General features: G+C 44.3%; 1 protein-coding gene across 1 annotated transcript in view; it reads right to left on the bottom strand.

Annotated features, from left to right (window-relative positions):
- The window catches only part of LOC106740555, a 37,000-nt gene extending 23,481 nt beyond the window's left edge, over positions 1 to 13,519 (bottom strand). The window contains exon 1 of the mRNA XM_014611720.1: positions 13,328 to 13,519. The gene's annotated coding sequence lies outside the window, so the exon portion shown is untranslated. The remainder of the gene's footprint in view (positions 1 to 13,327) is intronic.
- Positions 13,520 to 14,204: the final 685 nt, after the last annotated feature.

Genomic DNA, 14,204 nt, shown 5'->3' with positions numbered 1-14,204 from the left:
ATATTGCGATTTTACTAAGCGAAAGCGAAACTTTGCTTCTCCTTTCTCTCCTTTTTTCTTTTTCCGCTGTCTATATTGGAGGAAGCTATGAAAAGAGGAAGAAAAAAAGAGTTGCAGAAGAGAAAAAAAGTAGTGATATAGAAAAAGAAAATAAGACGGAAAGTGAAGAGATGTAAGACGAAGTAATAAGTTGGGATTTAGAGTTAGTGCGAGAATTAAGCAGGAAATAAGAGTCAACAAGAATTAATAAAAATTAAGTAGGTAAAAATTATACACCAAGTCCTTTCATGGCATTAAGTTGATGTAAAATAAATAAATAAATAAATAAATAAATAAATAAATATATATATATATATATATATTAAATATATTATATATATATATTTATTTATTAAATATTATATATATATATATATACATATTTATTTATTTATAATATATTGTTTCATTAGTAGGGATCTTATTTTGAAATATAAAAATAGAAATCCCAAAATATACGCAAACTGCACGATTCTGTCGTCGAATGACTGAACTTTTATCAATCGTCTGTGGGAAGAAACCCCATTGAAGGATACCTCGAAGGGTTAAATGCATTAACAGTTGCAAATCGCAAGGGAAGAAATCTCTTTTGCTCGCGCGAGTCGCATCGGAAGTTCATGAATATACGTTGCAGACTCGCCGTTATCGGTCGAATTCCTCTTGGTCCCATCGGCAGCAGCAGGCCGGCCGGCCGGCGCGCGAGAGGAAGAGCGGTGTAAGCTGGGTAGGGAGGGAAATATAAAGGGGAAAGACCATAGGATTGCGTCACCGCACGCATGCACATACCTCGCTAGTCACGCTTAAAAATAGACCGCCGGTCGGATATTAAGGACCACGCGGCGGCAGGGCGCGGAGAAGACGCGATGCGGCCGGCCGAAAGCCGCAACGACGACGACGCAATTCTGAATATAATGCAAAGACAGGTAGAGAGAGATCGTGTGTGCGTACGGTTACCTACGCACAGCAGCGTTAACGCACGATCGAATTTGTCCCATGTCGTTTCTCGATCCAAAATCCCTCCCCGAGGACTCGAGAACAAAAAGCAGTGGCTTTGCGTGAGTACGCGAAAAACTGGCAAGTTGCGTTTCGCAAAATTTCTCTTTGTCATATCGGTCATCGCATTACGGCAATCGCGCGTACGGTGATTGGCAGAAATTCGCAAGCGGAGCTTTGTAAGGACGACGTCGGAAGTCGGAAAAATTAGTCATAAAGTGGCAATTCAGAGACGATGAATATATTTTGGAGTAAATTTACCTCGAAGTAAATTTATGGGTTTTTGTTTCTTTTCGTTTAAATTTAAATTTGGTTTTCGTTTAAATTCAGAGTATCACCGGATAATTACGCGTGATATATGAGATGACTGACATTATTAACACAGTAATTATCAGGGATCGGCAGTGTGATATAATTTATACACAGAGAAAAAGATTTCTTTAGATTTAATAAAATTTCTTTAACTGAAACAAATTTGTCTTTGTGTCCTTGTGAAAACAAACGAACGAATGTTTGATTCAATAAATGGGATTATTTAGTTCCTCAAACAATAATTATCTTTACGTCAAATAACATATTTTTTTTGTATTTTCATCCAAATATTACAATGCATGTCGCAAGCGACAAATGATTTGAAAAGAATAACTACGTTAGAAAAATATTACAGAGTATTTTTGTTTCAGTGGAACAACTTATATATAATATTTAATATATAATGAAGTAATTTTTTTTTGAAAACGAAATATTACTTCTTCTAAATAATATTGTTTTTTTCTATCTAACAACAGAGTTCACTCTAGTGAAACAATATTTTCATTCAAGCAAACCAATATTTGACATTAAATTATGTTGCCTGTACGAAACAAACCCAAGTCAAACAAACATGTGTACTAAATTCAAAGAAAACTTTTTCCCCGTGTATAATCAATCGGATACGACAAAACAAGTGTACGTCTAGAAGACGATAAAAAGAGGCTGGCAAACATATGTATCATTTGCATAATTGCCAAATTGCATTCATCTACCGTGTTTTTGGTTGTTGGAGCTTCAGTGGAGCTTCGAGATCTTCGCGGAAAATCGGCGTGACCAGCGTGTTAAAAGAGAAAACGGCACGTAATATTTGCGAGACACCTGCGAATCTACGTGCATCGCGTTTTCCGCCGGGAACTCCACGGGGGGGCGGGAGGGAGGGGGAGAAGAGCGTGTCGCGTCTTTTTGTTTACACAGCTCGTTGCGCGACTCGGCTGCTGCGTGGAGAACGAAAAGGATCGACGCGGGTCACGACACGTCCTTGCGGTCGCTCGCGCGCCTCGCCATCGCCATTAATGCACTCGAATGCACGCACTCGCGCAATGATTCACGCGAGTGCACGCTCGCCACGCTAAGCGCACACCCAGTACGGGCGAGAGCTTCCTGTGAGAGAGCATAACGTGTTCCCGACTTCGAGGTGCCCGTGCGACCACGATGACTGCGACGAGAGGCGGCCTCGAGGAGCGAGCGCGCGTTTACGGCCGCTGCCCATCTTAGGAAGGCCGGCTTAAGGTGCAAAAAACCAGGTGCGCGCGCGCGCGCGCGGTCTAGTTTCTTTTTTCAGACGGTTCAGGGAGCTCGGCGGGCCTTCCGGAGGATCGCACGGCCTCGCTAATTGAATCGTTCGCACCTCGCGCGGCTATGCTCTACGTCGTAACGAAACCCGGGTGGAAATTTTCAACCGCGGAACTGCCAAGGAACCCTACGTTATTTCTACCGACTTGTGTATCTAGGTAGACCTGTAAAGCTAAGTCCACTTAGGCCTCACATAAAAATGTAACGCTCGTACAAATTAGGGCCGGATTTGTAAATCTGAACTAAGCTCTATCTTGATATGTCTGACTAGACTATATCTTGTTATGCTGCCAATTTGTAAGAAAATTCGAATGTAGATTTGTAGCCTGTTTCTGTTAAATTTTCTACTTAAGCACTATTTTTGAGAACCAAAATCCAAGTTAGTCAATTTGGTTTCTTTTTTACCTTATTGCGGTAGATTTCATTCAAGTCTCTTTAAGATCTCACTTGAAACTATTTCAAGAATTGGCTGACTAGACCCTGATTGGGCCCTATTAGCGCATGCCTTATTAGGAATATTCACGTCACGTGCCTGTTGAGGGCCTATTCACGAAATTCCATTCATAATTTGTCTTTCTTGACCATATCTAGGCCTAACGAAGGCAGGCCTGTTTTGGAGCATACTTATCTCTGAGCAATTTATATAAAAAGGTTAGGGCCTATAAATTAATAATTAATTAATAAATTAATTTATAATCTAAAAGCCTTTATATATTTGATGATTTATCTTTAGCCATTACGGACTTGTGTTCTGGTTAATTTCCCCCCGGGAAGTTATGGATCCCACGGAGGACCGGGGAATCCGTAGCTTTTACGCTCCCGTGAACTCCCGGTCGCGCTGTGATTCCGCCGACGGAAACCGAGCAGCGACACCCGGTGTGATACTCGGCGTTTCTCTTTGTTTTGCTATTTTCCGCGGGAACCCGGGTGATTACTTTCGCGAACGGGTAATTTTTTTAAAGAACGGGTTGCACCGTGACAACGCGTTCCGCGACGAAGGGAGGAGAGCGCGACGGCGCTCGTTTTGCCACCGAGCGATCTCGGTGCCTCTTCAAAACGGAGAGCGGTAGGGACAATGGAGCGACAATTAAAATTAGCTGAGGAGGAATCGCGGGCCTCCCGAGTCACTTGCGAGATCGGGGGGATTTTGCGTGGGACAACTTCTGAAAGGCGGAAAAGAAGCGCCTTCGCCGCACGGCCGACAGGACTGGCTTATTAGGCGGCCACACGAGTCTGTTATTGTAGGACAACAATGCGAGATGGCGAAGAAAGAACTATTCTGAACTGTTCGAGGTAATATACGTGGCTCCGAGGAAATCTTCGCTTTTCTCTCTCTCTCTCTCTCTCTCTACACGCTCTGACGCATGTGGAGGCGGAGTAAGTCCGCTGATACCAGCGGTTTCTTGGGAGATCTTCGCGAGACCGTAACTGGCTGTTATGAACGTGAAAAATAGCGCGTGTACAAATGCATGATCAATCCATCGTAAAAGCTCAGAACTACGATAAAATCAGGACGCAGTCAATTATATTCAGACATTCTGGAAATTTGACAGATCCTCGGGAGTCACCGAGAGAACTTCAAAGTCTGCAGAGCTTTATAAAAGTGAACTTAAAGAATCAAAAACTAGAGTTAAAAATTATATTCGAAACTTCAAAGTTTCGAATTTCTTAACTTTCGACACATTATATTCGAATAATGAAATTTTGAAGCATGAAAATTCGAATATTCGAAACTTCAAGAACTGGAAAGTACACACGCATACAAATGTTGTGTTTTACACACATACAAATTTCTGAATTGAACTCAAAATACTTTCTAATTGCACAGCATTTTCTTGCCCTCATCAAAATTAGTTCTATTAATAACTTCGATATTTCGAATCTTCGAATAGAGTTTGAAATTTCGAATGATTCGAATCTTCGAACTAATCGTCAAATGTCGAAATATACCGAAGCTTCGGAGCTTCGAATATATCGAATAATACTCTTTCCATATTAAAAAGAAATTGCAACGTTCAAGTAAATATTTTCTAAGGAGAATTGAAGTAGTTTATTTGGATTAAATAAATATTATTTGAATGTAGCAATTTTTTTCTAGTGAGTCTATTAAAAACTTAAAGTTCAGAAGCTTAAAAGGTGAAGTTGAAGTTGAAAAATGTAAAAAAAAGAACTTAAAAATTTTTGAAACTCACACTCGAAATTGAAAATGAACAGTCGTAAGATAGTGAGTCAATTTCGAAATAAATTTAAGTGTTTCTTGGTTTTCGTTTAAATTTCAATGCGTAATTACTTGTGGGGCGACCGGTAATTAACACGTCGACTGCCACCGGGGAGTCAACGGGGACCGGCGCGGCACTGCGACACTGGCGTGTCTCATTAATTTGAGATACAATCAATTGCAAACAACAAATTGAACGTATGACATCTTAATCCCGCGGACGTGGCGCAGACGTCCTCCGGATTTCTTTCGAATTCAACCGTTGTTTACAATCGATACGATCTCTACGGGTAAAACTAGAAGATTCATGGCGCATCGCGCCAATTACGGTGGTCGCGACGAAACGGACGCGCGGACAGCTTCTTCTCCTTCGTTTTCTTCGTCTCCTCCTGCTCCTCCTCCTCCCGAAACGCGTTCCGCGCGCGCGCGCCCGCCCGCGCGAGGACACTTTTCCCGAAGGCGGGAAAAACGCAGGCGCCGCACCGGCGAGGATGCACGCACGAAACTGCATTCGGCAGGTTAGCGGCAGCAATGATCGCTAATTGTGGGCAGCGTAGGAAGGCGCGTGCGTGTGCACGCGTACGCGTGTGCGTGTAAAATGGCACTCACGGCGGTCGCAGGATACCATATCGGGCACCTTGTTGACCTCGCCTCTCTTCTCTTCGTCTCGCCCAATCGGCCCGATCGGTTCTGTCCTCCTGTGTGCTCTTGTGCACACACGCGCACACGAACGCAGCATCGCATCACGCTCACTCTCGGCGTTCTCCCTCTCCTCCCTTCCCACGTCTTTCACTTGCGCGCGCGTGCGATAAAAGAGGTTTCGGCTGTCGCCAATGTCGTACTCCACGGCCTCAGCGTGTCATGACGGTGAGAGATGAAGAGTGCTCGACGCGATCCCGATTCCACGATGACGATGTTCCACGGAGTTTCCTCGGGGAAACCGCGGGGGAATAAGGCCCGTCTCCTCCTCCGGGGAGAAATTAGTAGGGAAGCTTTCGCAACGTGCGGGGCGTTGAGTAACGCGGAGGAGCGCGCATGTTCGATCGCCGATGTTCTACTCTAGGACGGAGATGTGGGACACGTGTGGATGGGAAATCATCAGCGGGCAGAATTTCCCCGATCGGGGAAACCGGGACCCGCCATCCCGACAAATTTCGCGAAATTTCCTTTCTAAAGGAAATCGGCGCAGAGCGTGTTTAGGGACAACCATCTCAACGCGTCTGAGATTTCTGATTCCGAATTCATCGTTCTTATATACAGAGAAAAAGAGTTCTTTGGATTTAATAAAATTTCTTGAAACAAATTTGTCTTTTGGAGTGGAGCAAACAAACGAATTTTTAATTTCTCAAACAATAAATATCTTTATTGTCAAATAACACATTTTTTCATATTTTCATCTAAATATTATAATGAATCACGCAAGTAATAAATTATTTAAAAGAAGTAATATTATGTTAAGAAAATATTAAACAATATTTTTGTGCTTTAGTGGAACAATATTTAATATATAGTGAAAGAATTTTTTCTTTTATTGAAAATCACATATTATTTCCTCTAAACAGTACTGTTTTTTCCATCAACATAGTTTATTCGATATTTTCATTCAAACTAAATGATATTTGATATTAAATTATTGTTGTTTATACTAAATAAAACTCAAATCAAACGAACAAGTATACTAAATCCAAAGAAACTTTTTTCTCCGTTCACTTTCGAATTATATCGAGAATTAAATTGGACGGCTACGTGTTTGAGCTGAACGCGGCACACCGGCCTTATTATCATAGATATTTGCTGAACATTTGACGGCTCGACATCGAGAAACGCAGAAAGGCGGATCGTAGATCATAAATCACGGGTCACTCAGAAATTCGATTATCGAGGACCCTCGAGAAGGATTCAACAGACGGTAGTTCTTCGAAAGGGTTTATTCTCGAGCACGAGACAAATTATGCCGAAATGCCGAAAGAAGGACATAAATCAAAGTGAAGAAGAAGCGGCGTCTAACAGCTTGAAATAATCCGCAACGTTCGTCGATTTCGGCCGCTTTGTCGTCGGAGGGACCAAGAAGATACGCGAAGAGGACGTTTCGCGCTGAAAAAAATGCGGAATCGCGATTCGATAATTTCAAACATAAATATTACGTGCAGAAATAGCTGCGAGCGGAGACTAGAGAAATAAAGGAGGAATTTCACGCGAATGTGTTAATTGCAAGATGAGGTAATGAGGACTGGATAATAATAGATTAGGTGTGGCGAATGTGATTAGTCTCTGCTCTGCCGGAAAAAAGAATAAGCTCCCACAGCTAAAAACTAGCTAACATTATAATACAATTGAAATCTAGTTACCAGACCTAGTTTTTTTTACTGTGGAAGCTAATTCTTTTTTTCCGTATACGAACGTAGTGATAAAAAATAGCTCCTACGGCTAAAAACTAGGTCTGGTAACTAAACAAGCGAAACTGATAATTCAATTTCAGTTGTATTATATGGATAGCTCATTTTTAGCTGTGGGAGCTATTTTAACTTGTGGGTTGTTTTTTCTACCATACTTCCATGAAATCGACGCGACTTCGGTGATGCGCAATAAATCCTTTATCAAAGTAGAAAATAGAGGATCGCAGATTAGAGAATAGAATTCAACTGATCTGCTAATTTCAATCTTGGCTCGCTTTGTCTCAAGTTGCTCAAGTTTCAATTTTCACTCCGTGACCTCCAATCTCCAACACGTAGGTAGCGATCGCATAATTTTCCAGCTGAATTGAAATAGAATACGACATTTGTGACACTGTATTTGTAATTGTGAGCTGAAAAATCACATTCAACTATAAATTCAAATCTGACTAAAATTAAATATAGGTTCTTAGATTAACAAATCGAATTTAAATGTAAATCAGGCCTATGAGAGCCAAACACTAGGTAAAACTGTGCGTGAAAATAACTTAAACAATATCCTCGTTGCACGGATAATATAATTAAATCCAAGTTCCCTTAGGAGCTGAAAAGTTTCGCGTGAACACGACAGTTTTAGCAATCGTGCAACTTTTGGAATTAATTGGAAGCGTGAGACTTCTCGCGTTTTCGCTTCGCAGGCAAAAGTTGCACGGCCATTGCTTCAGTCTGATTTGGTCAGATTTGACGCGAGATTGAACGGGAGCGGAAATACGGTACGCACGGGGTGCTTTAAAGCGTCGGAAAGGAACGCTCTGGTGAGCCGGCCGATCTCTCGCAGCTGCGCGAGCGTCGACGAATGCAGAAGCGAGCGATCGTAAATCGCTCTGTTCGTTCGCAGCGCGCACGTGTGTACAGAGGCCGATATTTTCGTTGTTATCCATTAGCGGAAAGGGCATGTGCGAAGTAGGTAATGGACGGCCATGTACGGAAGTAGCCACGGCCGGGGCCGGGATTTTCTGTTCCTTTTTGTCTCGCTGCCGCCGCTGCGTTACAACGTTCCCGGCGCGCGAACCGTCTCGGACTTTCGATCCGCGCGCTTTTCAGCTTAGAAGAATTTTTACTTTCGATCGGGAAGTGAACATGAACGAATGAGCGAGGGAACGAGAGAGAGACAGAGAAAGAGAGAGAGAGCGCGGGGTCGTCGATGACGACGATAAAAAAAAATCGGGCGAAGGTAGGCATCGCGTCTCCATATAGGGCGCTAACCAAAGCCGCTGGAAGGTCTTTTAGATCCTAACCTGGACCACTCCAAGCTCTCACGAGGTGTGACCTTAACCCCGCGATGAATTTGGGAGAGCTGAAGGCTCAATCGCTGCGTTGCCATCGACGGTGTCGACGAAGGCATTCTCGCGGGGTAACAAATGCGATCTCCTGCCTTCTCTTAATAACACGATGTGCCAACCTATTTCACTTTCTCTCTTCAATTGTCGCATCCCAGATAGCACGATGAATTCTTCAAGCGTTCCTCAGGTGTTTTCTTTTTTCCTGAATTGTAATTCTGCAGGAATTCATAGAAGAATATTATAAGAATGATCCAGGAAGTTACATGCACCATGATTAGAATTCCTGACAACTTCTTGGAGTATTCATATAGAATTACTTCATATTGGCAGATATATACTTTATGAACTCAAGAGGCATACAAAATACACAATAAACACCAACTTTAAAAGTGTAACGTTACGTGAATATTATAGAATTCTCTACGAATTTCTACCTCTGTGCTATCTAGGATGACATAGTGTTAATCTAAGAGATATGCGAAATTAAGGACAGTTCTAAAATCTCAAAATAAATCGCGAAAAGTTTATAATGCGAATAACGAGCAGTACAAGTGAGACATTAATGCGATAATATTACTTAAGAAATAAACTGAAGTTTCTAATAAAATTGTTGGGTAAAATTCCTTAATAAAGTTTCTTGACAAAACTTTTTGCCGGAAAAGAATTCGAGAGTTAAAAATTTCGTAAATAAAGCATCCTTTTTAATAAGAGAAACTTTCGGTGGAATGTTTCCAAAATTCCGTAGAATTCACTGGAATTGCTTCGAAATTTATCGATGCGATGTCCGATACGATTCTCGGAATGAAAATCGCGGGAGGAGATTTACGCGACGCGGACGACAGATCGGTCAAATAAACAGGCGGCAGTTGATGCACTGGCTGTCGCGCTATGCAACAGGTCGTCCCACGTGTTCGGGCTCGACGCTGAAGAAACACGGGAAGAGACATGCGCGGACGACAAGTCCGACGAGATGTTTGTCGCTCTCTCGCGATTTACAAGTCGCACACTTGACGTCTCGGCGGAATTTGCAATTCGGTCGAATTGCGCTCGCACGACGTATCTGCGCTCGTTGAAAGTACCATCATGTTCCTTTCCTTGGCGCGCGTGAAAGCCAGAGCTTGGTGGCGGTATATACAACGATCGTCCTTGCCCGGAGCGAAATGAAACGCGCGATTCCGACCGGGCATATTAGATCGTTACATTTTTCATCGCGCACGTGGCGCAAAGAGAGAGAGAGAGAGAGAGAGAGAGAGAACCGGCCTGTCGCTGGAATCTGCATAAAGACCGACGCGTCCGTCCGTCGTTTAAGTCCTTCGAAAGCGTGGACCTGGACATGCATATTGAGTGATTTCAGAAATCGAAGCTATGTCAGCGTGCAGGATTGGAATAATCGCGACGTTAAACAATTTTCTGCTTATGACAATTAATGGTATTACCTACATCGAAAGAAAAAAATGTTACATTCAAGTAAAAATTTGCTAAGGAATATCGGAGAAATTATTTTACCTGGACTAAGTAAATATTTTGTTGGAATGTAGCACTCTTTTTCTTTCAGTGCGCTGTAAAATAATCGTTCCATACTCCTTAGTAAATATTTACTTGAATGTAGTATTTTTCTTCCCTTTCAGTAATATAATAATTGCAGCCGATGAGCAGACTTCTCGCTCGAATGTATACATTTTTGTCTGACATATTAAATTCTAATTTTCATCTTAATTAATCCATAAAGCTCCCAACTACTCGCTGCGACGTTATTAAACAAGGATAGTCGCAGCGAACAGTCAGAAGCCATAAAATAAAAATAAAAATTAGGATATTACAAGATAAATTGTATCTTGATCTTTTATTTTTACTTTAATGTCAAGCAGATATCATGTAAACCTTAAACGTAACGCCTGCTTTACACGGCATGTCATGCGAAACCCGAGGCGTTACTCCGATTCCAATATCAGTGCGGTTTGATCAGCGCGATCACCTCGTCGCAACGTAGCTACGCTTTCGATATCGACCTAACGATAGATCAAGGGATGGTCTACCCTTTGCTTTCACTCGTACGCTATGACACGTCTTTGGCAGCAAAAACTGACCGATTGTGTACGACATGCGATCGTACTTTTCGAACGATTATCTCTCGTTTCAACGATCGCACACACGTTTTTCACGACCCACCGGAGGGTGGTCTATCGTGACAGCGTGTGAATTACGCTCGCCGCTGAGTAAGATATTCTCGCGGGCGAAAAATCCCCGCGGGTGAAAAATGCGCCTGATCCCGTAATAGTATGGCATTAGACGTCGGCGCTGGGCGAGTAATTGACGAGCGCTGACACGCAAACGGCTGTGATCGGCGCGCAATGATGCACGTACTGGAAAGATCATCGTTCCTTATTACAGGAATCGGACCGACCGTTTTTGCCGCACCGATCGTTCCGCCGCCGCATTGGGAAAACATAACGTCATCTCCGTGAACGCTCGCGATTTTTTGCGTAGTTTCGGCTTCCGATATATATTATATATATATACGGAATACGCGTATATGCACATATGTGCGGAGAGAAGAAAGAACCGGAGGCAACATAAAGGCGCGGCGTAATTAAGCCGATATTTTCACCGATACTTTTCCTCCGCGTCTCTGCGCGCAATCGAGAGCACGATTATCGCGCTGCGCTCGCCGCTTCTAAATGCCGCGTTTGTTTACCGAGCGCTTCGCAGACAGGGCCGGTATTAATGCTAGCGGGGATCCAAGTTCAACTGCCCGTCTCTTTGAGTACCGCTCAACCGGAGACAGCCGAGTTGTCAAAAAGAAACGCGATATTGTGCAATTAAAAGCATGGGAGATAATGTTTACGTTTATAAATAACTAAAGCTGGATAAAGCGGATGTTAAATGTCCAAATCGATGAAAAGTCTCAAATCAAATGTCAACGAGACGGCAGCAAATATGAAAAAAAAATGCAAAACTGGCTTCATCATATTTTATCCCGATGAAATATTGTATATTTAATTATGCATCAAGAATGCATACTCTTTCGTATACTGAAAAAGAAAAAAACTATTCAGGTAAAAAGTAGGGTACTAAGTATCAGGAATGCGCGAATTTTATTACACGGACCGCAATCGAGCGAAATTGTGTAACAATCGAGATAGATCCGCAAATAGACGTGAGCATTTAAATTGTAACATGTAGTCAACAAAATAATAACTTATCGACGTAAAAGAATGATTAGTCAACGACTTATTACCAAATCCTTTCTTCAGTGTGCCAAATTAATTACTTGACACACCAAATAAATTTTAAGCCTCACAGTACCTCCTGTCGTAGGCAAAGCAACGGCAAATGATCTTATTATCGAGTCGTTCGCTCGTGACACTCGAATCGATGTGACCGGCTTGAGATCGGCCCTGTCCGCTGATTAAAGCAAATATACCGCGACACTAATCGCTTATCGCTTGGAGCAAAGGGAATCCGCACCTGTGCACGAGCGTGACAGGTACTCGACGACGGTCGCTCCTGCGAGCGTGTGTCCTCGCGCGAAGAAAAACGAGAGAGAATCGGCCAAGCGCGGGCGGGAAGCGTCATCGCTTGTGCGGCTTGAAAAGCGTTGAAGTCTCCGCGCGCGCCGAGGCCCTGCGAGACGGGGAGAGTCGCGCGAGAGAGTCGCTCACAGGTGGGTCCGGCTTCGGAATCGCGCTCGTGATCCGCCGGTGTCCGCGGCGTATTTCTGGCGAATTTGTTTAACATTCGGCGAGCGTGTTCCGAGTGAGACGAGAAGACGAGACACGCGCACAGCCTTGAGCGGAGAACGCGCGGCGAGAATACGAGCGTTCATCGGCGCGCGTTCAGCGGCACAAACGTGACCGATCGGCGCGGAGCTTTACCCGCTCTTACGAAACGAAATATTGTGCACACACATTCGTCTGTGTCGCATTCTAATGTAAGATTAATATCACCTTAAGACGCGATGCCTTCTCGGTTAAATGCGGAAGCATCTGTTATTGAATGGCATCGTGAAGTGCGATAAAATTAATCGGAATTTGAAAGGAATTTGACTAATGTATGATCAGCCGCGAAAAAATTGCAATGCTTTTTTTAATAAATTTTTTTTTCGTTTATTCTTCTTTAAGTAAGATCGCATCCCGCGCATTTTCTATCTCCGATAGGAAAATTTGTCCTCCGGTAATTTTCAGGAGATGGATTTTCCCATCGGATGCGAGACACGCTGGGAAACTCATCGAAAAAAAAAGTGTTGCGACCTTTTTGCAGCTGACCGTACACTCCCGATGTAATTTCAATCGCGCGTTTCCCGCACTCGGCCCTTGACAAAAAAAGCATCACCGGCTCTGACAAATTGGCCGGTGATAAATCACCGCTGCTCGGTAATTTCATTATTCGTACGAGTAAAAAACTACCGAGCAACGGTAATTTGTCACCGGCCAATTTATCGCAGCCCATACGTTTTTGAAAAAAAGCTGGCTCGATATTGTTCAACGATAAATTAGATAAATCAGCACGAAGATGCGTCGCGATGTCACGTTTCGCGCGCGACAGATCGGGAATCGGTTGTCGCGGGATTTTCCGAAATTTCCCTTTCGGCCTCGAGTCCGGCGACTCGGCCGGACATTTTCAAAATCTCTCTCAGCCCGTGCGGTAGCGCCGGACGGTGGCTGAAAAGCGGGGAACGAGATCGGCCTTCGGCGCGAAAGGCGAGCGTCAACGCGCTCATGGGGGGGGCCCCTCACCTGCTGCCTCACGTCCTCTCATCGGAGCAACGCGACGACGACTCCCGGGCCGACGGCGGCGCACGGCCCGACTGGCATCCTCGGTTCGCGGAGCGGCACGCGCGCACGCACTTTTTTCGCCGAGCAGTGGTTCGCGGTAACTGCGCGTTTCAGGAGCCCGCGACGACGACGACGCGACGTCCGTCGCGATCGCGCGCGCGATTCGTCTGCGCGCGTGCGCGATAGGATCCCCTTCCGCTCGATCGCGTGTCCCCTCCGCGATCGACGCGAGCTTCCTCTCGCTCCCCGCGAACCTTCTCCCTCCGCGTGTTTCGTCGTCGTCGTCAGGGTTCTCGGCCGAAAGAGAGAGAGAGAGAGGGACGACGCGACGTTCTTCTCTTCCTCGGCGGTTCATCGGTGTGCACGCGCACGTTCGAATCGGCATACGTCGCGCGCGTGTGCCCGACGTAGGCGGAATTCGGCGAAACCGAAGTTATTGACCACCGACCGACCATCGGCGCCGTCATAATCGCCGATTAACGAGCCGATGGATCGCGTTAAACGCGATTTCGCGGCCCTCGCGTCTCCTTAACGCATTCATCGCCGTGCCAATCGCCGCCTTTCGACTGAAGTTTGCGTAAGCAAAGACACGGCAAATAAATGCAATTGACGCATGTATCTGTAGACTTCACGTACAAATGTTGAAAAGACATCCTAGAGACGTTTCAGGGATGTTCGAGTATTCTTGGGACGTCTCTAAGATGTCTCTTGAACATTTGCGCTGTATGGGTCGTCTCGTTACCTCGCTATTGATTTCGCTTGTTTGATTTGTCACTGGCAATTCGTCGTGTCTTCCATTGAGTAAACCGATGAGACGCGGCAATCTCGTAGCGCCGGT

This window comes from Dinoponera quadriceps, unplaced genomic scaffold, assembly GCF_001313825.1.
Source record: "Dinoponera quadriceps isolate SergipeBrazil2010 unplaced genomic scaffold, ASM131382v1 scaffold396, whole genome shotgun sequence".
Lineage (NCBI taxonomy): Eukaryota > Metazoa > Arthropoda > Insecta > Hymenoptera > Formicidae > Dinoponera > Dinoponera quadriceps.
Note: the sequence above shows the minus strand (reverse complement) of the source record. Positions and strands in the feature narration are given on the sequence as shown.